This window comes from Lissotriton helveticus, chromosome 3_1 (genome assembly GCF_964261635.1).
Source record: "Lissotriton helveticus chromosome 3_1, aLisHel1.1, whole genome shotgun sequence".
Lineage (NCBI taxonomy): Eukaryota > Metazoa > Chordata > Amphibia > Caudata > Salamandridae > Lissotriton > Lissotriton helveticus.
In genome coordinates, this window is record NC_136061.1 from 139,091,435 (window position 1) to 139,115,617 (window position 24,183).

Below are 24,183 nucleotides of genomic sequence, written 5' to 3' on the forward strand. Positions count from 1 at the left end.
GATTGTGTATGGTAAAACAGCTTGCTTCACATGCCTTACAGAGTTTAGCCTAAGACTGCTTTGTCCACGCTACTAGGATAGCTGGTCTATCAAGGTTGACTTACAACCAATCATCATAAGGGTTGCTTGGCATGGTACAAGGTGATCACTAGAACTAGTGAGCATCATATACAAGGCCAACTTCTCACATAAACGTCCTATGGAAAATAACATAGGGAAAACACGTTTTGGGACCCCCCTTTTTTCTCAGCCCCCACTTGCCGAACCCCACCAAAACTTTCAGGGAAAGAGCGGAGCGGGCCATCTTCTTTGAGAAATTTGCGAAGATTCACCAACCGGTGCCAAAGTTATTCCAAATAGAATGTTGTGGATTTCCTATGGAACCTAGGTCCTAACTATATCTACCTACTGGCGACCGCCAGTAGGGTATATATATATGACATGGTCAGTGACATCACTACTGTCATCTCAAATGACATCACTGATGACATCATCCAGTGAATGTGTGTTTCTGTAAAGTATAAATATTTTTCATATATATCTATGCCAAGGAGTATTGAAGAATGAGTGGCTGTACAAGTGCCTGAATCGATTATTTAGTAGGTGCATAACTGACTGTACAAGTGAGTGATTGAACTTGTCTTACTGAATGCATGGGATAGTGACTAAACTGTATGAAAGTCTCTATTAGTCTCTCGGTTGGTGTGTAAGTGGCTGCATGGGTTGGTGAGTAGCTACATGAGTATCTATATGGGTTATTGATTTGATGTCTGAGTATCTGTATGGGTGCCTGAGTGTCTGTGTGGGTGGGTGGGTGACTCTGTGCATAGATGTCTGAGTGAGTCAATCACTGGTTGTATGGATTCAAAAGTGCATCTGGGAAGGGCTGTATGGGTGAGTTAGTGTGTGTATGGGTGTGTTGGTGAGTGAATGAATGTCTCCGTGGTATATGTGTGAGTAACTACATATGTTTTAAGGCAGTAGATGTAAGTGTTGGAGTATATTAATGACTATACGTGAGAGTAAGTTATTTAAAGAGTGGGTGTCTAAATGAGTGTCTTCTTGTATCAGTGACTGTATAAGACAGTAAGTATGTGTTAGTATCTGCATAAATAAGTGGTGGTGTTTGTATTAATAACGGAGTTTGTGTGTATAACTGTATACATGAGTAAATGGGTATGTGATTGATTCTTTGCATAACTGACTAGGTGTGTGAGTAACTCTATGGATGAGTGTCGGAGTGTGACTGTATGTATAGTTGTATGAGTGCATATTATAGTACTGTATTCATGAATAACTGAATGTATAAGTGACTTGATGTGTGTGTAGACCTAGGAAATAGTGGCTGGTATGTAGCATCTGTCATTGTTGTATGTATGGTTTTAAAAATAGTAGTCTGTATTTTAGAGTGCCTTTATTAAAGTTTATATTAGGGCATCAGTATGTGCATCAGATTATCACGTGGATGATGTCATCAGTGATGTCATTTGAGATATCATCAGTGATGTCATCAGTGATGTCACTGACCATGTCATGAGGGATGTGATATGTGACGTCATCACCAGTGCATTGCTGGCGAGCGAGTTATAGTTAGCTCAACTAACTAAAACTGAAGAATTTCTCTGGTTTTATATGAGTCAAATGTCCAACTACATATAACGTCTGTAAAACCTATTGTTTTTTTCAGTGAATTTCAAAGGCTTTTTAAAAGTTAATTTCATATTTTATTATTTATAAAACCTATATTTTTTCTATTTTTTTTGTAATAGTTTGGAACTCTATTATCCTTTTGTTTTATTTTAAAAATTGTGTAATGTTTTATATCTTCCCCAAAAAGTATGTATATCTTTTTCTTTTTTGTGGAGAAAACTGGAGTCCCGTACCGGCAGTGTACCAAGCTCCATGAGCAAGCGAATCCTTTCCGCTATATTGCTAAACTCGCAAAGGATGCGCATTTCGTATCCGACGAGTTGGTGGCACCGAGTCCCACCTAACATCATATACGTATGAGGTTGCGCCAGCTGCTAGTTTGGTATGCCATGGCTGCGCGGTATCAAGCCGCGTGTTACGTTATATACGTATGGGGTTGCGCTGGCTGCGCATTCCGTATGTGATGAGTGCACGCTGCCAGGCCCTGTGTTACATCATAGATGTATGTTGTCGCGCCGGGTAAGCCATTCCCTCATTTTAGGTTTCGCCTAGGCAGCGCATGCACTGTCTCGGCGAGAAATGCTGTATACAGTATTGTGGGGAAGCTCTGCCTACTTTCTGCCCATGCTTTTGATTGGCTCAAATCTGAAATGCTGCATTCTCATTTTGGCGAGAGATGCTGTATACAGTATTGTGGGGGAAGCTCCGCCCACTTTCTGCCCATGCTTTTGATTGGCTCAAATCTGAAATATTGCATTCTCATTGGTTGCTGACATCTTACTCCCGCCTCCTTACTGCCATGACGTTATTTGTATCCTTCCATGGCTATCAGCCCCTTTATTTCAGCAACTCTTTTGTTCCCATGCCTCACCCTGCTCCCTCCCAAAGACCGTGACTTCTCTGACCACCACCACCTCCCACCCACTCCCTTTCCTGCCTTCTTCGTCGCCCGCATTTTTGTTTACAATGCAATAGGACTCGCGTAAATACGAGTCCTATTGCACTTGTAATTTTTTTTTATATGATTGCCTGCCTACATTCGCACTTTCTTTTGCCTGACCTGTCCAGACTCTCCCATGCGCGCGATGCTTTACATTGTGCCTATGCACGCCAAAAGTGTTACTCTGTAATGCAATGCCTGCCTCCGGCTTGGCATGCAGTGACTCGAACCAAGCTCGCTGGCTGGCTGAAGGATGCAGGCGTGTTTGCCTTACTTCTCTTCAAAGATGGTGCATAGGCCCTGTGAACGAGCCCCTGTATAACCAGCCGCCCTTTGACACCAGACACTCAACCCGACTGTGCAAACAGAGGTTTAATGTCTCTTGCATGGGCGCTGGTGACGGATAAGAGATCTGAAAAGGTGTCTGGAGCCGTTAGTTTGGGGACAGCGGGCCCAGCTCTTGTGATAAGGTAAATATGTCCAGTGAAAAGGGTCGCCTCTTCAAACAAGTGTTAGCAGCCATCTCTTATTGGGTCTTCAGTTAAAGGACAGACCCCACCTCTGAACAGAATAACAAAGTTAACAGCCCCCTTATATTTATTTATGTAATATCTTAAGTAGCATCGACTGCATCCAGCGGGGCTTCACAGCGCAGAACGGCACACTCTTAAACACAGCCGGTCAACCATTTATTAACTGCTGTAAACAAACCTAGGAAAACTCTCCTTCACGACCCATTTATTTTAAGGATCTATGTTCAAGATTCCATCTAGGGCACACAATTTACCAAAAAGAAAAAGCAATTATTTCTTTCTACTTTGTTATTCCATTTTATTTATTCTTCTTTGTATAATTCATAGTGTTTCTTATAAACTCTTTTTCTCTTTTTTAATCTTTTTTAATTTCTATCAATTAGCATCCATACCTGGGTAGAGAAACCATGCATACAACCTCATACATACATACTACATACACACTATACATACAACACATTCCATCTACACGAGCTAACACGTTGGAGTTGTTGGTCTATAGATCACAGTGAGTTCACTACATTCCGTAGGATTCAATAATAGGCTTGGTCAACGCGTTTTGGTGGGGTAAGCGATATTGACAACCACCTTCTTCAGGACCCGTCAGATAAATGCATAGAGATCTCTAACCCAGGAATATCTATAAAAGAAATGTATATATAAGTAACAATTTTTTATGGTGAAGTGCCCCAATAATCATAAAAATGTGACATCCTTTTGGTCCAGAGTAACACACGTATCTTGTGCTGTACATATCCATAGTCTCACTTGTGCTACACCCAAGAGAGTTTAAATCCGCCACATTAATTCCATTTCCATTTATGTGCATCTAAATACATTATGCCTTATCCATTGGCCCTTCTTATTTGGGTCAAGGGCGGTATTTATAGAGGCAGTGATGGTACCAAATGATCACTTTTAGCATATTCCAGGTTTTCCTGCTCTACGCAAACGCTCACACTTACTTGGGGCAATTGCTCAATAACTCATTGGCATGGGTCTTTTATCTATAGCTCCCTCTTCCTAAATACTTAATTTACAGCATGCCTATAATAGGAAAAAGGTTTACTACACACTTACTCTTCTCTGTGTCTGACAATGATCTTGTCCCAGCTTGAAATTCTGTTTTTAGTGTTCTTTTTCAACCTTTTTTTCCCTCTTTGCTTTCTAGCTGAAAGGAGATATATGTTACTAATGTCATAATTATTGTTACCTTCTTTTATTTGCATTTGTCCATTCGATCTACGCTCATCTTCTTACCTCTATTCAGCGTGAATTGAGTATAGATTCGGTGTGGGTTTTGTCTCTTTCGTAGATCACTCTGTATACATAGATAAGAAGCATAAAGAGCCTGATTAGCCCCTTCTCCCCCTTAGACACTCACTGGTACCTATTAGGATACAATCTATAGAGCGGGGATACCTTTCATCGGAGTTTCTCCTGTTACACTGGTGTTCACCCAACTATCTGTTGCTAAGTCTTGGATTTATTCTACTTTCTGTCTTTTTCTTAGGTTGTAAATCCAAAACTTCTCCAAATTATTTAATGATTCCTAAAAGGACATATATCATTTCCTGTAATTAACAATGTGGCCTCTTCATTTGATCAACATACTTTTAGCAAACCAGTTCTGCTTTTACTAGCCACCCATTTTTTAATGTGTCAACTTCCATCATTATAATGAATCTTTTTTATATACTAATTTTACAGGTGAAAACCCCGGAGTTGAATAATATCTATTGCTCGTTTTCTTTATTAATTATCCCAGCACAGAAAGATACACAAGTTTTTTATAATTAGCCACTAGTATGTTTTAGTTTACCCACTAGGCTAGTCCAGATACTTAATCCCCTTAAAATTAACAATAACCTCAGCAAGATTCCTAGCTTGTACTTACTTCTTATCCATACGATCGTCAGATGATACAGCATCCGTCCACACCTTTGGATTGCTGCTAACTATCGCCCACTATTTATACCATTACTACAAGAGCCTAATCCACTCGTAACAGATTTATACAGGACACCTGTTGCAGGATACAGAAGGTTCCAACTTAGTTCACAATCACGTGATAAGTTTTGGCCAATCCATTTTCATAATACGAACATGCTACCTGCATCATTGTTGTTATGAGAATATTTCCGCCATTTTGTAACGGAGGTCTGTGACATATCACACTCTATCCTCTATTACTAAACGATCCAAAACAGGTCATTTTATTTACCTTATCAAGAAGGAATATCATATCAAATATTCCGTAGTAATTAATCAATGCAAGAAACCTGTTGACGAATTAGAAGGTTTCTACTTGATTCGCAATCACGTGGTAAGTTTTAGCCAATCCCTTTCAAGGTACAATCAGGCTCCCTACATGATTGCTGTTGTAAGAATATTTCCATATCAAAACAAAGAGAGAGGCAGGGAAAGTGATGGGACACTCTTATACCCCAGTGTAAATCAATAAACAAGACAAGAGTGTTCCAAGGTAGTAATAGACCACCTTATTGGAGCAAAGTAAATTAACCACCTTCACTTAAGGTGTTAAGAGAAAGCCCTCACTCACCACCTGGTGATGACATGCTTCATCATCGGGCCCCACAAAAGAGACCTAGCGTCTCTTTCGTGTGCTTCAACGCCAGATCTACTGCGGAGCGGGTTTAGTGGGTTAAGGCAGTGTTGTGCAAAGAAAATTAAGTGAGTGGTGAGGGGTTAAAAGAGTCAGTAGTGTTTCAAAATTAACTTTATTGGGATGATCACTAAGGACTTAAACATAAAATTATGTGTCGGAAATTGTCCACATTTAATTAAGTGGTAGTTTCCTTAAAATCAGTCAACATGTTTCAGCCACGAAACGGTATGAATTTACCTGGCATTCGTCAGGACTCAGTGTGAAATAAAACCCTGGCGGTATGGACTCTCTAAGGCCCACCCTTACCTAGGGACGTGAAAGTGAAAAATAGAAGGTGTAAAAAGTGCAAAAAATTAGAAAGAAAAAATTGTCTTTCTAATTACTCCTGGTTTAGGAGGATTCCAAACTTTCGGTTTCTGCACTTTTAAGGTGTAAAGAATTCACACCATGGGTCACAGGAGGGGGGTGGGAGCGTAATTGGCACACCGCCCTCGACGCTCGGCACCCGTTGTGTACCTGGAGCAGCCCTTCGCTGGACCCCGAAGATCTTGGGTGGGCCTTAGAGAGTCCATACCGCCAGGGTTTTATTTCACACTGTGTCCTGACGAATGCCAGGTAAATTCATACCGTTTCGTGGCTGAAACATGTTGACTGATTTTAAGGAAACTACCACTTAATTAAATGTGGACAATTTCCGACACATAATTTTATGTTTAAGTCCTTAGTGATCATCCCAATAAAGTTAATTTTGAAACACTACTGACTCTTTTAACCCCTCACCACTCACTTAATTTTCTTTGCACAACACTGCCCTAACCCACTAAACCCGCTCCGCAGTAGATCTGGCGTTGAAGCACACGAAAGAGACGCTAGGTCTCTTTTGTGGGGCCCGATGATGAAGCATGTCATCACCAAGTGGTGAGTGAGGGCTTTCTCTTAACACCTTAAGTGAAGGTGGTTAATTTACTTTGCTCCAATAAGGTGGTCTATTACTATCTTGGAACACTCTTGTCTTTGTCTTTATTGTAAGAATATTTCCGCCATTTTGTACCGGAAATCTATGGCATATCACACTTTATCCTCTATTTCTAAATGCTCCTAAACAGGTCATTTTATTCACTTTATCACAAAGGGATCTCATGTCAACTGTTCCGTTGGTAATCTGACATTCATCAGGGTATTAAGTATAAATAACTTCAATAGTTTTACTCCTCAACAATATTCTATTTCTACCCATATAATCATACAGAACGCAAATCGCCAACATATATGTGATTTTCACAACCATTTCATGAAATTTCTCTTCCCTCCCCCCGTTCTCGTAGCTGCTGAGAAACAGAAATAGGACAGTATGGCAGCGGCCATCTTAGATGTAGTCCATCGATGTATTATGGTATATTGTAAAGTATTCTCACGTTTAGTTAACTACTAGCGTAAAATACTTTTTCCACCTGAATTACGATCCTTTCTTATATCTAAAGCACTTGTAGATATAACAGTATTTTTTTATTCTATTTGTAATACTCCACGCTTATTTCACTTAGAGGTAAAAAAAAATTAAAAAAACAACAGATTAGCGTCAACATTCTTTGATAAAATTTCACAATATATTGTAAGGGGATCTGTTTCTATTTGTAAGACTACAAAAGAGTAGCTTACAATGAACCTAAGTCATAAGTATGTCCAATATCTCCCAGATTGTTACAACCAATCAGAAGAACGTAGCATTCAACTTTATCTTTTTCTATCCTGTTTTAGACAGATATATTGCTATCATTCTTCAGATAATGCAGTTGAAATCAGTTTTGACTTTCTTTTAAAAAATACATCCACTCCGGATCTCCGTCAGACCCTTCCCCTCACCACATCTTCAACAAAGCTAGCACCACCATCGCACCCCATCTCCAAAAAGCCATCAACATTTCCTTCAAGACTGCTACCTTCCCGGAGAACTGGAAGCACACCGAGAGCAACGCCTTACTCAAGAAACCCAAGGCGGACCCCAAGGACCTCAAGAACTTCCGGTCCATTTCCCTGCTCCAGTTTCCGGCGAAGGTCATCGAGAAGACCGTCAACAGACAACTTACCCGCTACCTCGAGGAGAACAGCACCCTGGACCCATCCCAGTCCGGGTTCCGCAGCAACCACAGCACTGAAACTGCCCTCATTGCTGCCACCGATGACATCAGGACCCTGCTGGACCACAGAGAAACCGCGGCTCTCATCCTCATGGACCTATCATCCGCTTTCGACATGGTCTGCCACCGCACACTACGCTCAAGCCTCCACGACGCCGGGATCCAAGAGAAGGCCCTGAACTGGACCACCTCCTTCTTCCCCACAGAACACTGAGCGTCCACCTCTCCCCCTTCCGCTCCGAAGCCACCGAGATAATCTGCGGCGTACCCCAGGGCTCATCCCTCAGCCCAATGTTGTTTAACATCTACATGGCACCGCTCGCCAACTTCGCCCGACTGCACGACCTCAACATCATCTCTTATGCCGACGACACCCAGCTGATCCTCTCCCTCACCAAGGACCCACACACCGCCAAAACCAACCTCCACAAAATAATGAAGGCCGTCGCCGAATGGATGAGGAACAGCCGACTCGGACAAGACAGAGGTCCTCATCCTCAGACCCACCCCGGCCTGGGACGACCCCTGGTGGCCGACTGCACTGGGAACAGCTCCAACACCCACCGACCATGCCCACTACCTAGGTGTCATCCTCGACGCCACACGGACTTCTCCATGATGAAGGAAGTCAGCGGCATCTCTTCCTCCTGCTTCAAAACCCTCCGCAAGCTCCGCAAGATCTACAAGTGGAGTGGTGTGGCTCACTGGTTAGAGGCGGCAGACCCATTAGTAGAAAACAGCCCGGGACCAGGGTTCAATTCCTGACGCGGCAGGGTCGTGGACCAGGGTCAAAACGGACTTGATAATTCTTGCCTCGGTGCCTACTCTAACCAGGGAACACACTCGGCAACTCTGGGCATTAAGCTTGCCTCATCTCTACAACGGCCCCCACAGACGCCGGGGATGCCTGGTTTCACCTTGGAGATACCCAGAAAGGGACCATCTCACAGGGAAAACCAGGACAGGCTCCCCAGCGGTCTTCAGCGCCAGGATGCTCCATGGAGTCGCAGTGCGCTTTACAAGTACACCCACATTTACATTTACAAGTAGATCCCCACCGAAACCAGAAGAACGGTCACCCAGGCCCTCGTCAGCAGTAGGCTGGACTACAGAAACGTCCTCTTCGCAGGAGCCTTGGCCAAACTCCTGAAACAGCTTCAACGCATCCAGAACGCCTCTGCACGCCTGATCCTCAACATCCCTCCCTGCAACCACATCACCCCCCACCTGAGAGACCTGCACTGGCTCCCCGTCAACAAGAGGATCACCTTCAAGCTCCTCACCCACACACACAAGGCACTCCAGAATACCAGACCAGTTTACCTCAAAAGACGACTCAGCTTCTACACACCCACCCGCCAGCTCTGCTCCACCGCCCTCGCCACAGTCCCCCCGCATCCGAAGAGCGACCTCCGGCGGCAGATCATTCTCCAACCTTGCCGCCAAGACCTGGAACACCCTCCCCATCTACCTACGGCAGACCCAAGACCTGCTCACCTTCAGAGGACTCCTCAAGACCTGGCTTTTGGAGCAGTAGCAATACGTCCTATCCCCAGCGCCTTGAGACCCCCATGGGTAAGTAGTTCACTTTAAAAATGCTATGATTGATTGGTCCTAAACGCTGAAAGTGTGCTAGTTTTCTTACTTCTCAAAACTATATCTAAATAACTTTAAAGTGTATATGGGAGCAAGTAATAATCTAAAATATTTTAACCATGTATCTATTTCTAACTGTAATAAATGTATATTATGGTAAATATATTTTCTCAAAATTGCGTCGGGTGCGGTCTCCTTGCACGCTGGTTGCGCGATTGCCATGTGACCTTAAAAAAAAGCATTTGATTAGTTCATAACATTGCCCTTTGTAGCAGTTGCAGAACGCCACCCATTTTAGTCATTCTCTCTACAGCATTTGATGAGGAACACCTCTTCTGCTTAGAGACCTGTTTTGAAAACTTTTTTCTATGTACACATATCTTACACTACACACAACATGCAACCATCATCTTCATCAATATTCCTGGTCTGTAAAGTAGCCTTACACCTGTGATAGCCATGCACCTAAAAGTTACATAACCAAAGTTTTCCCCACTGGTAACATGGTTGCATACGCTGTCCACAGCACAATGTAATGTGGTACGGCCCACCTGGGCCCAGGGGCAGTATCATGCATAGATAATGAACACGCGTACACAGATACATAGTGGAAGTGGGTATGGGCATGTGCGCTCAACTGCTTTTTATTACCAGGGTTACATATCCAGTAACTTCTCTGCTGGATGCATGTGGGTGAATGTAAACCAGCCCACAGGGAATGGTTGCTGCTAGCATCAACTACAACAGTAATCATTGGATCACACACAGAGATACAATAATAAAAGGGTCAATAGTTTGTGCTGCAGTAACGTAGGGATAGTAGATGTGAAATAATACACAAAAGATTCTATCGTAAAATAACCATAACTTGTGGTATACTGAGATACAGGCAGTAGATCTGAAATAATACACAAAAATATTGTATCATAAAGGCTCCATCAGTTCTAGTGCACTCAGATAGCCACTTCAAAAGCATTCAGCATGTGCACAGCCAGCGATGATGCGTGCTGCGGGCAGGACATACTAGGAGCAATGTCTGTTGAGTACAAGACTGCATCATCTGCAATAGCAACTCAATCTGAATTGTGAACACTTCTGTCTGCAGTGTAGGCCAGAGAGAGAGCGGTCAGCAAGGGCCCACAGCCACGTGGCATTGACTTGAGATGCCCAGTTTGTAATACATGAAGAAACACAAAGCGTGTGCGGAGCCTGCGATAATGCGTATGCATGGTGTGGACAGAGCGCACTGGAGCAATGTTTTTTTACTACAGGACTACGTCATCTACAATAGCGACTCAATCTGAATTGTGAACCCTGCTGTCTGCAGTGTAAATTGATTGCAGTAGTCAGCACAGACATCCATAAATACTTTTTCTTACTTCCTCTTCACAAAATACAATAACATAAATGACAGAAAACTCAGCAATAAATAAATCAAAACAATTCGGATTGCGATCTCTGCTGTCCACGGTGTAGACTGTTATTCAGTGTTCTTTTCCACTACCAAGAAGAATTTGGTCATGCAGTAAACCTATAACTTATCTACAAAAAGTTCTTGAAGCAAGTAAGTATACTAAAAGGATATTGTGTATATTTCAATATACGTTGTAGTTAGTTGCCTACTGGATTCTGTAATTAAACAATCACCACTCGATCTGAATTGTGAGCCCTGCTGACCACAATGTAGGCCAGAGGCAGTGGTCATTAACGCCTCACAGCCACTTGCCGTTGGATTCGGAAGCACGTTGTTGGTTGCACCTGATCGGAGGGGGTACACAGAAATCATCAAAGACTTTAACTTCTGACATCCTCAATCATAGAATCAAGACCCCGTTTCACTGTTCGGACCTGCTGTACCTCGGTGTAGTCCATTGACTACTGTCAGCCAAGCACCATAATCATGTGCAGCAGTTAGCTACGGAAGCACAGAGTGTGATGCACCTCAACGGAGGGAGTTGTGTGAAAACCAAGCAGCAGGTAATATCGGACATCGTCTATTCTTGGATCAAGACACCATTCCACTTTTGGGAGCTAGAGTTGGTTGCACCTGGTCGAAGGGAGTACCTTCATCTCCACTCTCAGATGCAGTTCTAATATCGTCCATTGTGGGATCAAGACACCGTTCCACTGTTAGGACCTAGAGTTGGTTGCACCTGGTCGAAGGGAGTACCTTCATCTCCACTCTCAGATGAAGTTCTAACATCGTCCATTGTGGAATCAAGACACCGTTCCACTGTTGGTAACTGGTGGACTACTGTGTTAGTAGTATACAGAGCACTCCACGGTGCTGGGCCTTAGGCTGGGTGCTGTGTGCCTGTGTCACGGTAACCAATCGTTGGTCTCAGGAGCCTTCCCAGCTCACAGACCTCAACCCAGGAGCTTCCTCCGGCACGTGGTGGGCCCTCTTTCACATATGGCGGTGTTGAAAGGTGAACTGTGGGGCATATGTGCGTCGCAGCGGCCATGACAGTTTCTGCTTACCAGCAGGCTGACACCATCATTCACGCAGCCACCTTCGTTCACGGGGTCAGTCTCGAGGTGGTGTAAGTTGCGCAGACCTGGCAGACACATTTGCCATTCCGGAAGAGAACCACACCCAGAGAAACGTGCCTTTTATTCATACCCCTACGCTAGCCTTGCGTATGCCAAGCCAATCAACTATGCTAAAGATTTGGTGGGTAGGGGGCACGTACGTGCTATGTTTTCATAATCTTCCCTGCTGACTGTACTATCATGGTTGCGTCCACTACCCACTTCACTCAATAGACAATCAGTGTATGTTAACATGTACATGTCTGTGGTCTGTATACTTAAGTCTCTCCGGCACATCCCCTCAACACTTTGCATTGTATACATTTATAATCGAGAATCACTAGCCACCTTCGCACATACTTTTCTCCCATCTCTCCCCTCAATCTGCATTGTGTGGCAGAGGTGCCATGCCATGTTTGGTTTGTGTACATAGCTAGCCATGGTTCCCACAGTACGTAGTGTAGTAGTGTCTGCTAGGTGTACATGTTGTTTGTCATGTTGTATGTGATTATATAAGATAGCTCATTTATTCACGAGCAGTGGTTTCTCCCATTTACATATCGCTGTCTTATTAGAGGATACAGAAGTTTTTCTTACAGGTGAAAAGTGCGACCACAATGGCAATCATTCATTACTATGCTAGAATGTCCAACTGCATGACGCTTTTAACCTTACAGCCCCCAATCGTGCGTGCTTTCTTAAAAGCAGGCCAACTCCCACAATCAGACTAACATTCAAACAGCTTTTTAATGGCAGTTATCTGCTTCTTAATAACATAGACTGCTACTGAATGTGAGCTGGCATACCATATGTCCTTACTGTTTGAAACCGAGTAACTTCCTGCCGCAATGTCTATTTCCACCGACACAAAGTAACTCCCAAAGTTCAACTTGGCCTTCAATACCGACTTTGAAAACAGATTTAATTAAACTGAGGAAACTGAAAGCGCTTTTGTTTCAAACAGAAGTGTCCTATCTTCTGCAAAAGAAATGTATCGACTGCAGATAGCACAAACTTCTAGTAAAATACAGTTGCTTTTAAATACGAACCTGCCATTACACTTTGTAAATTGTTACACAATTTTCAACACATCAGACACTCAAGGTCTGGCACACTTTCTTTAAAACTGTCTCCTCCGGCCTTGTCACAGGCTTTCAAACTGTTTTTGGTATAATACCAGACTCCATTCATTCGATCTTCTCTGGAATAACAGGAACAGTGCCCATAATTCAAGCTCTCTTGGCGGCCATCCTACTACTATTTTTGCTTGTAAAAAATGGCTGCGCTCCCTGTGGTAACAAGCATGTCTGACAGAATATGCCTCTACGCGAAGCTACATCAATACCGTGAAAAATTGGAACAACTTTTCGGCTCCCTGCCTCTATCTATTATCGGAGCCAGCTACAACATGTCATTTATTTAAACATATACAATCTGCGTGCAACCATCTTTTTATTGCAAAACTTGCCCATTCGACTTTGCAAATGGATCTATGCCTTACCAACATCCCAACAATCCCTCCTGATATCCAGCAGGTAATGAAGTATCTTGAAAACAATAAACTTGATTGTTCGGACAGTGGAGTAATGGCAGATGCAATGCAAAAAGGTATCCTGGCGGAATGGCATTTCTGCGCAGCCGCGAAAGATTTCCTGCAACGTGCGACCTTTGACAACATGGCAGATTGCCTGCCAATTCAAATTGCCGCCCCAACATTCGAGGAACATTACTGTCCCTTCGAGGATATGAATTGGATCGCTTCACTTTTCTCACACGATGGCAACAATCACCTCTTGGAACATTATGCATTCCAAGCCGCTGAAGAACTTCCGGACTGCAGTCTCCAAGACTTGTAAGAAATTCATGTGATCCTTGGATTGATTTTTTCCAACTTTTTTGACTTTTTCCTATACATTTTTTTAATGCCCTTCAATTGAACTATTTTCATATAATAACTTTCTAAGTATGCTCAGGCATTTGTACTCTGTTTTCATTATTGACCCTTACGTCTCCAGCCTAACCAGGGATGGGTGATGTACGGCCTATGCAAAGACGCTATTTACTTGCTAAATTAGCCTAAACCCGGCATCCATTTTTAAACCATGTCTATTCTTTGTGCACACGTCTCTCTGCCTGCCTGTTATCCACGAAGCCCTTTCACACAAATTAGCTCGTCCTCAGCCTCTGCTCATGAGCTGGCGGTCAAGATAAAAAAACACAACATTGTTTAGGAACTCTGTTGGCACAGTGTGGGAATCGTATCTTACCTTTACTTTCATTATAGAATTTAGTCATTCATGTCTAATAGCTATTGTTTATATCACATGGAACTGTTACATGTAATGTAAAATTCAATGATGCAGGAGCCTAGGTTTGAGTACAGCAGAAGCGGTTGGAGTTTGCCTCAAAGTGATGACTTAGCTCTTGCACAAGAATGTTTTTTTGAAAGGGCTGAAGACAATGTATGGTTTGACGAGAAGGGTACCGAATGTGCTTCTGGGAAGTGCAATGTTCGTGTTCCTCCTCAAAGTTTCGATGTGCATAGAACTATTACCAATTCTGACACATACCAGATTGAATCTACTGTACAAAAGATTGCTGACTATTCTGCTGTTGATAATTTTGTGTTACAAAAAAGGAGTACCAAGGTACCTAAGAAGTTTGATGATTACATGTTTAGAGTCATTCATGGCTAATATAGGTATTGTTGATGTCACATGGAACTGTAACATGTAATGTGGAATTCATTGATGCAGGAGCTTAGGTATGAATACAGCAGAGGCAGTTGGAGTTTGCCACAGCTGGATGCCTTAGCTCTTACACCAGTGCGTCCATTTATGACACTTAAATAAAGACAATTTTTGTATAACCTGCAGACTCCATGGCTTTATTACACACCACCACTTCCTTAGACACACCTGATTTCACCATTTGTCTTCTATGGCATTGCAACATTCTGCATTATATTCTTCATGATTATTTCTTTATTGCTGCATGCTAAAACACTGCATTTGAGTCTTTAGACCAGTAGGGGTGAGTTCTTCACTTCCCACTCCCTGTATAGTATAAACGCATACTAACACTACGTATGCTACAGTGGCCAGTATCCTCCAGTATCCTACAGCGCCCACAACACATCATTTTACAGCAATCAGCTCATGGCTTAGACTCACGGTTTGATCCCCGAGTCTTCAGACCAATAGGAGTGAGTAGTTTGCCTTCCACTCCCACTATAGTCTAAACGCATACTAACACCACTTGCACAGCTATGCTACAGCGGCCAGTATTCTATTGCGCCCAGAGCACATCAGTGTAAAGCAATCAGCTCATGGTTTAGCCACACGGTTTCATCCCAGAGTGTACCAGCATCTCACCTCAGCACCGTCTCACTCTGGGCAAACAGTACTTTCACACTGGTAGGGGTGAATACTTCGCTTCACACTCCCTGTAGAGCACACCCTAACCACCCTACAGAGCTCACAGTGCTCCAACCCTCCTCTTACCTTCTTTTTTTGCCCTTTTTGTCTTTTACTCACTTCAATGGAATCACAAAATGGCTGCCAACACTTCCTAGTTGCAACCGTTCGCAGCCAATAAGCAGCAAGCTTGTGCTCGTAACGCTTCAGCCAATCAGATGGCAGAATTCCCAAATATCGATATCTGTGAATTTCGATATTTCTCCAATACTTCTGAATGGATTTACACCAAATAAACAAAAGCGTGGGTATAATTCTGTTCACCCGTTCGACCTGCAGCCTTGTCTAAACTTTTCAATGGACATTGTTGCATGGAGAAAACACGTTTGGGGACCCCCTTTTTTCTTGGTCCCCCTAGACAAATCACCCCCAAACTTTCAACATAGGAGCTGATAAGAACAAAGGATTAGTTTGGGAAATTTTATGACGATTCGGTAAACGACGGCAAAGATTCATCAAATAACGGCAACGTTATAAGCAAAACAAAAAATGCTCTTACTATGGAAACTTGATCCTAACTATAACTACCTATATATATATATATATATATATATATATATATATATATATATATATATATATATATATATATATATATATGTAATTTCTAATCCTGGTTCGAAATGCAAACAGGCGCTGACACCGTGGGATCGTTTCAAGGAAAAGTTTGCTTTATTTCTCTTGGATGGTTTGACGCGTTTCGGCAGCTCTACCGCCTTGCTCACAACAGTTACAAACACAGTGAAGGTGAATTATAAACACAGAGGTAAGTGATTGGTCACACGGTGAGAGAGTGTTATGTTGCCTTGGTTACTGGCTGACCTTTCTATATTAAAGTTATCTATTGTTTTATCTGCACCTCTTGGTTCTTTCCACCACTTATATATATATATATATGAATGAATGAATGGGAAATTTATAATGCGCAAACTTAGCCCAAAAAGGGCATCAAGGCACAGAAAGACGAACAGACATACAGTCTCAGATTTCCAAATACATGACCACTAGTAAGCCTGAGAGAAAAGCCAGGTCTTTAGAAGTTTACGAAAAACCATCAAAGAAGGCTGACTGGAAAGTTCAGGAGGGAGGGAGTTCCATAGCTTAGGAGCCATAGTGGAAAAGGCTCTTCCTCCCCATCTTGCCCTCAGAAATCTGGGAACCGAAAGCAGATTCTTGGAGGCTGAGCGAAGAGCTCTTCTGGGGATGTAGGAAGGGAGAAGAGATCTAACTCCCTCTGAGCCTGAGCCAATTACAGCCCTATGGGCCAGGCAAAGGAGTTTAAAGGAAATCCTGGAATGTATAGGGAGCCAATGGAGATCCTTCCTGGCCTGAGTTACCGAAGCAAGCCTGGGAAGTTTCAAGACCATGCTGGCGGCGGCATTCTGCATGCACCATCTGCAAGCGATTGACAGAGCTCTTGTTGATGCCGCTATAAAGGGCATTACAATAATCAAGCCTGGAAGAAACCAAGGCAACTGTAGCCTGTTTCCGAGCTGCATTGGACAGGTACGGAGCGATCTTTTTCAGAGTCCTAATGATGGCACAACAGGTGGACACCGTTCTGTTGACCTCTGGGTCGAATGAGAGGGCAGAGTCAATCAGTACTCCAAGATTCCTGGCGGAGTGGGTAGGGGAGGGCAGTCCCGCAAGGAGGATGGCCACCAATCCTCAGACCATAGGTCCTGATTTCTTCCAAAAATCAGAATCTCCGTCTTTTCCCCGTTTAACTTTAAGAAATTCCGTACCAGCCATTGTGAGACTGCCTCCATGCACGCTCTAAATTTGAGGGCTGAATCATTAACCGACTGATTGATGGAAACCATGATCTGGGTATCGTCGGCATATGATAGTACCTCAAATCCAAAAGATCTTACCACATTAGCAAGTGGGGTAACATAGATGTTGAAAAGGAGCGGGCTTAACGAAGAGCCCTGCGGTACCCCACATTGCACCGACTGGGAGGAAGAAAGAAAGTTGCCCATCTTGACTCTCTGCTCTCTTTGGTTTAAAAAGGAGGAGAGTAAACTGAGAGCATTGCCATCCACCCCAATCCCCTCAAGCCTTGAGATCAGGATTGACGAGGACAGGGTGCCAAAGGCTGCCGTGAGATCTAACAGCACCAGCAGAGTAGAGTGTCCCTTATCAACCTCAGAACGGATGTTGTTAATCACAACCGTGAGGGCAGACTCTGTACTATGTGCGGCACGGAACCCATGTTGAGAGATGTCCAGCAAATTAGAGCTCTCCAAAAAAGTGGACAGATGGCGATTGAGATGGGCCTCAAGTATCTTGGCCGGGGCTGGAAGCAGTGAGATGGGACGATAGTTTTTTAAGACTCCGAATCTAAAGAGGCTTGACGACTGCTGTTTTCCAAGATAGGGGAAAGATCCCCCGGATGATAGCCATGTTCATAACCTCTAATAGAGGTGGGAGGACCACCTCTCTGCAGGTCTTCAAGATTTTTAAAGGACAGGTGTCTAAGGGCGAACATGACTTAATATCATCAAGGAGACAGTTTAGATCTTCCAGGGTCAGATGAGGAAAACCAGAGAAACGCGGTTTGGGATAGGCTTCAGTAGCCTCATCCTGAGAGGGAGAGAGCAGAGGAAAAGGGGGTGTCGAGTTAACATCCAGCTCCAGATTAAGAATTTCCAGAGAGTTGTGAATATCGGCAATTTTTGAGTGAAAGAAACTTGCGATATTATCGCAGAGCTCTTGTGTCTCGAATGTGGGGTCAGCCGCTTTCGGTGCCGATAATGTATCAACAATTTTAAACAAATCTCTAGATGATTTTAAGGAGGCAGTAAGGTTAGTGAAGTAGCTCTTTTTTCCTCCACTATAGCCTTCTTATATTCCCTCAGCAGTGATTTATGCTGGGCTTTTCCCAAGGAGTCAGGGTGAGCATGCCAGGACCTCTCTTTTTGTCTACACTTCTGCCGCAGAAGCCTGAGACGGTCAGAGTACCAGGGCAGCGAGGGACTCTTTCGGGCTGAATAGTGTAGTTTGACAGGAGCTAGGGTATCTATCGCACTAGATAAAGCGTTAGATAGGCCTAATGCTGCTGTATTGGGGTCTGACAGAGAGAGGGAGCTAAAATCATCCATGAATGGGGCAAGAGTCATATCATTAATCTCTCTGTAGTTCCCTCTAATTTCCCATTGATTACTCTTAGATTGAGTAGGGACAATTGGAGTAACATTAAGATGGAAAGGCACTGCACGGGCGTCAGTCCAAGTCAGAGGAATAGGTGTTCCCGTTGTTAGTCTGGTATTGTTTGAAAAGATGCCATCCAGTGTGTGGCCAGCAGAGTGCGTGGGGCCCTTAACCAATTGGACCAGAACGCAAGCGGCTAGACCTTCTACTAACGACACCGTATCTCTGGCATCAGTGATCTCTAAATGAAAATTGAAGACACCCAAAATGCTTAGATTGGGCCTATCAAGGAAAGGCTCTAAGAGTTTCAGCATATTTGGGGAAAAAGTAGTTCTAGGGCCGGGGGGTCTATAGCAAAGAATGTCATAAAAGGAGGCTGTGGGGGTAAGATTGATCTAAAAATACATTGCCTCAAAATTAGCAGACGTAGAGGAAAGAGGTTCAGTGCGGCAAATGAAGGAATCTCTAAATAGGATTCCCAACCCACCACTCCTACAGCCGATCCTATCCATCCTGGTTAGAGAATAGCCCTCACGGACGGCATCCACCAGATCGGGGCCTGAAGAATCCGAACCCCAAGTTTCAGTTATAAAAGCCTAGGGGGGTTTCCTTTGCATAACCAAGTCGCTAAAGGCTAGGGGGGATATAATTATAGGTGGGGATTTTAATATCCTTATGGATACAAAATTAGATTCCAATGGTGCTTCGAAGAAACAATCCAAACCAAAGGCTAGAAGATCTATTATGCAGAATATTTCCTTATTGGATCTGTGTGATCCATGGCGATCGAAATTTCCACAGAAAAAAGAATTTACTTGTTGGTCGGGAAGACATAGATCTTCTTCTTGTCTAGATTTTTTTTGGCCTCCAGATTATTAAAATTTTCTTATTTTAAATTTTGAATTGAATTTGAAGTAGGGGAAGAAATTAGGCCCCGTAAGAGATGGATATTTAATAAAATATATTTACAAGATAGTAACTGGGTTTCTTCTTTAAAACTTGAGATTGTTGAGTTTATTGCTCGTAATTTAGACACAGCCCCGCTGCATTTTATTTGGGACTCATTAAAAGCCTTCATTCGTGGCATCATAATTAGTAAAGATGCAGAAGAATGGCATGCTATTAAACAAACTAGGATTTCACTTTATCAAAAAATTCATTCGCTCACTTTACTTCGACAATCTAACACTTCTAGTGATGTGCAAAATAAATTAAATGCGGCTAAACGCGAACTTAGCACGCTTTTCTTTACACAGAGTGAACATCAATTTCTGTCACAATCTCAGAGGATTTACGAGGAGAGTAATTTCTCTGGTAAATTCCTTGCTTGGCAGGCAAAAGAGCAAGCTGCCGCAAATTTGATCCGTATTTTAAAGTGTCCTGCTACTCAGACAGAAGTATCACAGTCAGATGTTATTGGCACTATCATGTTGTCCCACTATAATCAGATATATAGTCAGCAGCAAAAAATAGATGATTCTAGGCTCACAATTTTTTTAATTAGACATGATATGCCTTCTTTATCTCAGGTAGATAGCGATGCAATGACGCGTTTATTTTCTAAGTCAGAATTAGAATCAGTGATTAATAACTTACCAATTGGTAAGGCTTGTGGTCCGGATGGCCTCCCAGCTGAATTTTTTAAGATTTTCTTTAGTGCTTTTTCTGATTTATTATTACAAATATTTAATTATATGTTAGTGGGTGGGCAAGTTCCAGACTCCTTCGGAGAGGGGGCAGTCGTTAGTTTTCCAAAAAAAGGTAAAGATCCCAAAGACCCTAATTCATATAGGCCTATCACATTACTAAATATGACTGACTATAAGATCCTCACTAAATTACTATCAATACTATTTAATTCTATAGCAATGAATCTTATTCATCAAGATCAGAACGGTTTTGTAGCAGGCCGGCAGCTAGTTACTAATACACATTTTCTCACTGAGGTCTTAGATTATTTTCAGACAAAAAAAATTCTGGCTTTAAATCTATTATTAGATGCGGAAAAAGCTTTTGATTTGATGGTATGGACAACTTTATTTACTATTTTAAAGCACTTTGGAATCCCTTCACAAATTATTAGTTTAATTCACAACTTATACACAGGTGCCAGAGCTAATATAATTATTAATTCTGTTATGGTGGGTACAGTATTGGTAAAACGGGGCACCAGGCAGGGTTGCCCCCTGTCCCCTATTCTTTTTGCTTTTTTTATTGAACCATTAGCTATAGCAATCCGTGAATCCGTGTATATCCCTCCTCCAATTGCTGCTATGGCAAAATTAAACTTTATGCCGATGATATTATGTTGATAATCAAGACGGATATTCAATCTCAGACTGCTGTTTTACAGCTCTTTGAAGAATTCGAGGCCTTGGGAGGGTATCGAATTCATTAAAAAAAACTGAAATATTAGTTTGTGGTGGGGGTGAGGTGGATCTACATGATGATCTAGTTGGCTGTATTAATCCTAGACCGAAGAGGTATTTGGGAGTTATGTTTTCGACTTTGGTTTCCGATCTAGTTTAGCTGAACTTTGATCCTCTTTTACGTAAGGTACAATCTTTGTTTACTAGATGGGATTCGTTGCCATTTACTATTTTGGGGCGGGTGGCACTTATAAAAATGTCTATTCTCCCATTATTTAATTTTTTATTTTCCGCTATTCTGTGTTTTTTGTCCAGTGTTTTTTTTTTCGAAAGTGGAATCCTTATTTTGAGGGTTTATATGGGTAAAAAAAAGCCCTAGGATTGCAATGAAGACACTTTATGCCGAAATAGAACTAGGAGGTTTATCAGTACCGAATCTTAGAGATTACTACAGTGCATATTTTGCCCAATATTTAGAGCGATTTAAATCTGGGATGCAGAGTCCAAATGTATTTATAAAAATTTTTGGGGACCAAATTTGTCAAGAAGCTCGGACGCCATGTCCATTGCAGATTCCTAAATCCCCGAAACTTAGTCGATACAAGATGATGCACTGGTTTTTTAAACGTCGTGCAGTTTTTCTTAAAAGGTATTCACTACCGCAGCTTAACTCCAGAACATCCTTGAGGAACGCTCTCAGTTTTATGGGGGCAAAAATTGGAGTGGATATTGTTTTGCAATGGGAGCATGCCGGGTTTTATACCCTTTTGGATTTTTTACGGGAGGGGGCTTGGTTGGTACCGGGAGAGATGCAGTTATTAATTCCAGGGAATTTTATGTTATTGAGCTCCTATGTTTTGATTTTCAAAGTGCTGGAACAAGTGGAGCCAAGAACTATAGGTTCCTTAATCCAGTTATGGGACGATTTGTTTTTGAGTCCTCAGACGAGGAAACCAGGGGCATGGAAACGTTGCTTAGTACAACATAATGAGGTTGATTTAAGTACGAAAGCCATTAAAAAATGGCAAGAACAGGAGAATTATGTTCTTACTATTAATACCTGGAAAAGGATAAATAAACTAAATTTCAGTGTTCTTCGAGGATCTATTTGGAGAAGAATGATATTCTTCAGTAAATGGCTCCTGTATCGTACCCCTGCTGCCTTTGCTAAAATGTATGCTAATATTAATGCCAATTGTTTTAGATGTCAGCAATACACTCCTGCTAACTGGTCTCACATTACAGTTTATTGCTTTAAAATTGTGCCTTTTTGGAATGAGATTTTCGATTATTTGCAAGAGTATTGTGAGATTCAGATCACGGATAATGTTAAATTAATATTGTATGGATACGATTCGGATCTTGTTTTGTCAGAACAGATGGTTAAACTATTATTTATTGCAATGGCAGTGGCAAGGTCTCTAGTGCTCCAGAATTGGAAGTCAATACAAGCTCCCTCTTTTAACACTTGGCTTCAAAACATGAGAAATGTTAGAAAGAGTGAATTACAATATGCACAGCGAATCGGTGGGACGAGGAAATTTGATAAAATTTGGAAATTGTATTTTGAATAATATTGGACTGATTTATTCTGTAAGCTATGTTTCTTTATTTTTTCTTTGTATATTTATCTAAATGCTGCCAATGCATGTTATTTTCATATTGCAATTAGGATACAAGAACTTCAATTAAAAAACAAAAAAAAAAACAAAAAAAAAACAAGTCGCTAAAGGCCACATTGTTACGGACCAGTGGCCTGGCATTAATCAGTAAACCTGCCTCCTTTATGGGATTATCTAAGGGCTTAGCTCACCCAAGAAGCACCCTGTTTTTAATGTAGTGCCGAATACGGTTTGGTCTTAAAGCCCCACTACAGCACTGCAGGTTTGAAAGATTATCGGGAGATAAGGTATGATGGCATAACCTAGGAGGAAGTCTAAGAGAAAGAAGGGCGGAGAGAGTATAAAGCTCATGGTTCGCCTGAAGGGAATGTCGGAGCCCAGCCCGCCTGGGCCCTGGCGTGTCCTCAGCGCGGACGGTCGTAGACAGGCTTAACTTAGGCGCAACTTTGGCGCGCGCTGGCTGTGCGCGGGGAAAATTATCCCACCTAACTAGGGTTGATCCCAAGTCTGTGTGCATGTGTGTGTGTGTGTGTGTGTGTGTACTGCTTCTGGTGCTCCCTTCGTTCGCACTTGTAGGTGGGTGCGGGTCCACGAATGAACAATGTGTCATGTAATCTCCCAGCTCCAAAAATTCCAGCACACACGAGGGGTACAGGACACAATTTTTTTGTCCTTGCAGAACACTCAGATGTATTTCGGCACTGACTGCCTATGTCAATGTCAGCTGGCATTGCGTTATGCTTTACTTTTTATGTCACAATCACAACATCATCGCAGCAGCATTCATTGACATAGTTGATGGACTATGTGTTTTACAATACTCACATTGAATGGTTTTTTAGACACCATCTTGGAACTTGTAACAATCTTAATAAGGGAGTAAATTTTATCGGTAACTAGACATAATATCGGAAAAAATATATAAATGGCCATAATATCGAGGTAAAAATATAGAATGGACTAAATATAGAATGGACACAATATAGTGGTTAAAAATATTGAATTGAAGGTAAGTAATATAATATCGATTGTCAAAATATAGAAGTCAAAGTATATAATATAGGCATTAAAATATATCAAATTTTTTATAATATCGAATTTTTTTAAGTGTTTTGTATGTTAGTATATGTGCGAAAAGTGTATATTATTTTTGTAATGTATGTTTAATTTATTTTAAGGAATACATTTTTGCGTAATTTGATTCTGTAATGGTTGTGGGTTTATAGGCGAATAGGGTGGGAAGTAATTTAATTATATTAAATTAAATATTAATTTTTAGCAATTAATAATTCTTTTTAATTTAATTTTGCTTTTTAGTTCTGTAGCGGGTTATGGGTTTGTAGGGGAATAGGGTGGGAAGTAATTTAATTACATTTATTTATTGGTATTCATTTTGAATTTGTCGTTAATTCATTTTTAATTGGTAATTAATTTTTATAAATTGGTAATACATTTTTATTAATTGATTAATTGATAATTATGTTAATTTTCTTAATTTATTTTCCGTAGCGGGTTGTGGGTTTATAGGGGAATAGGGTGGGAAGT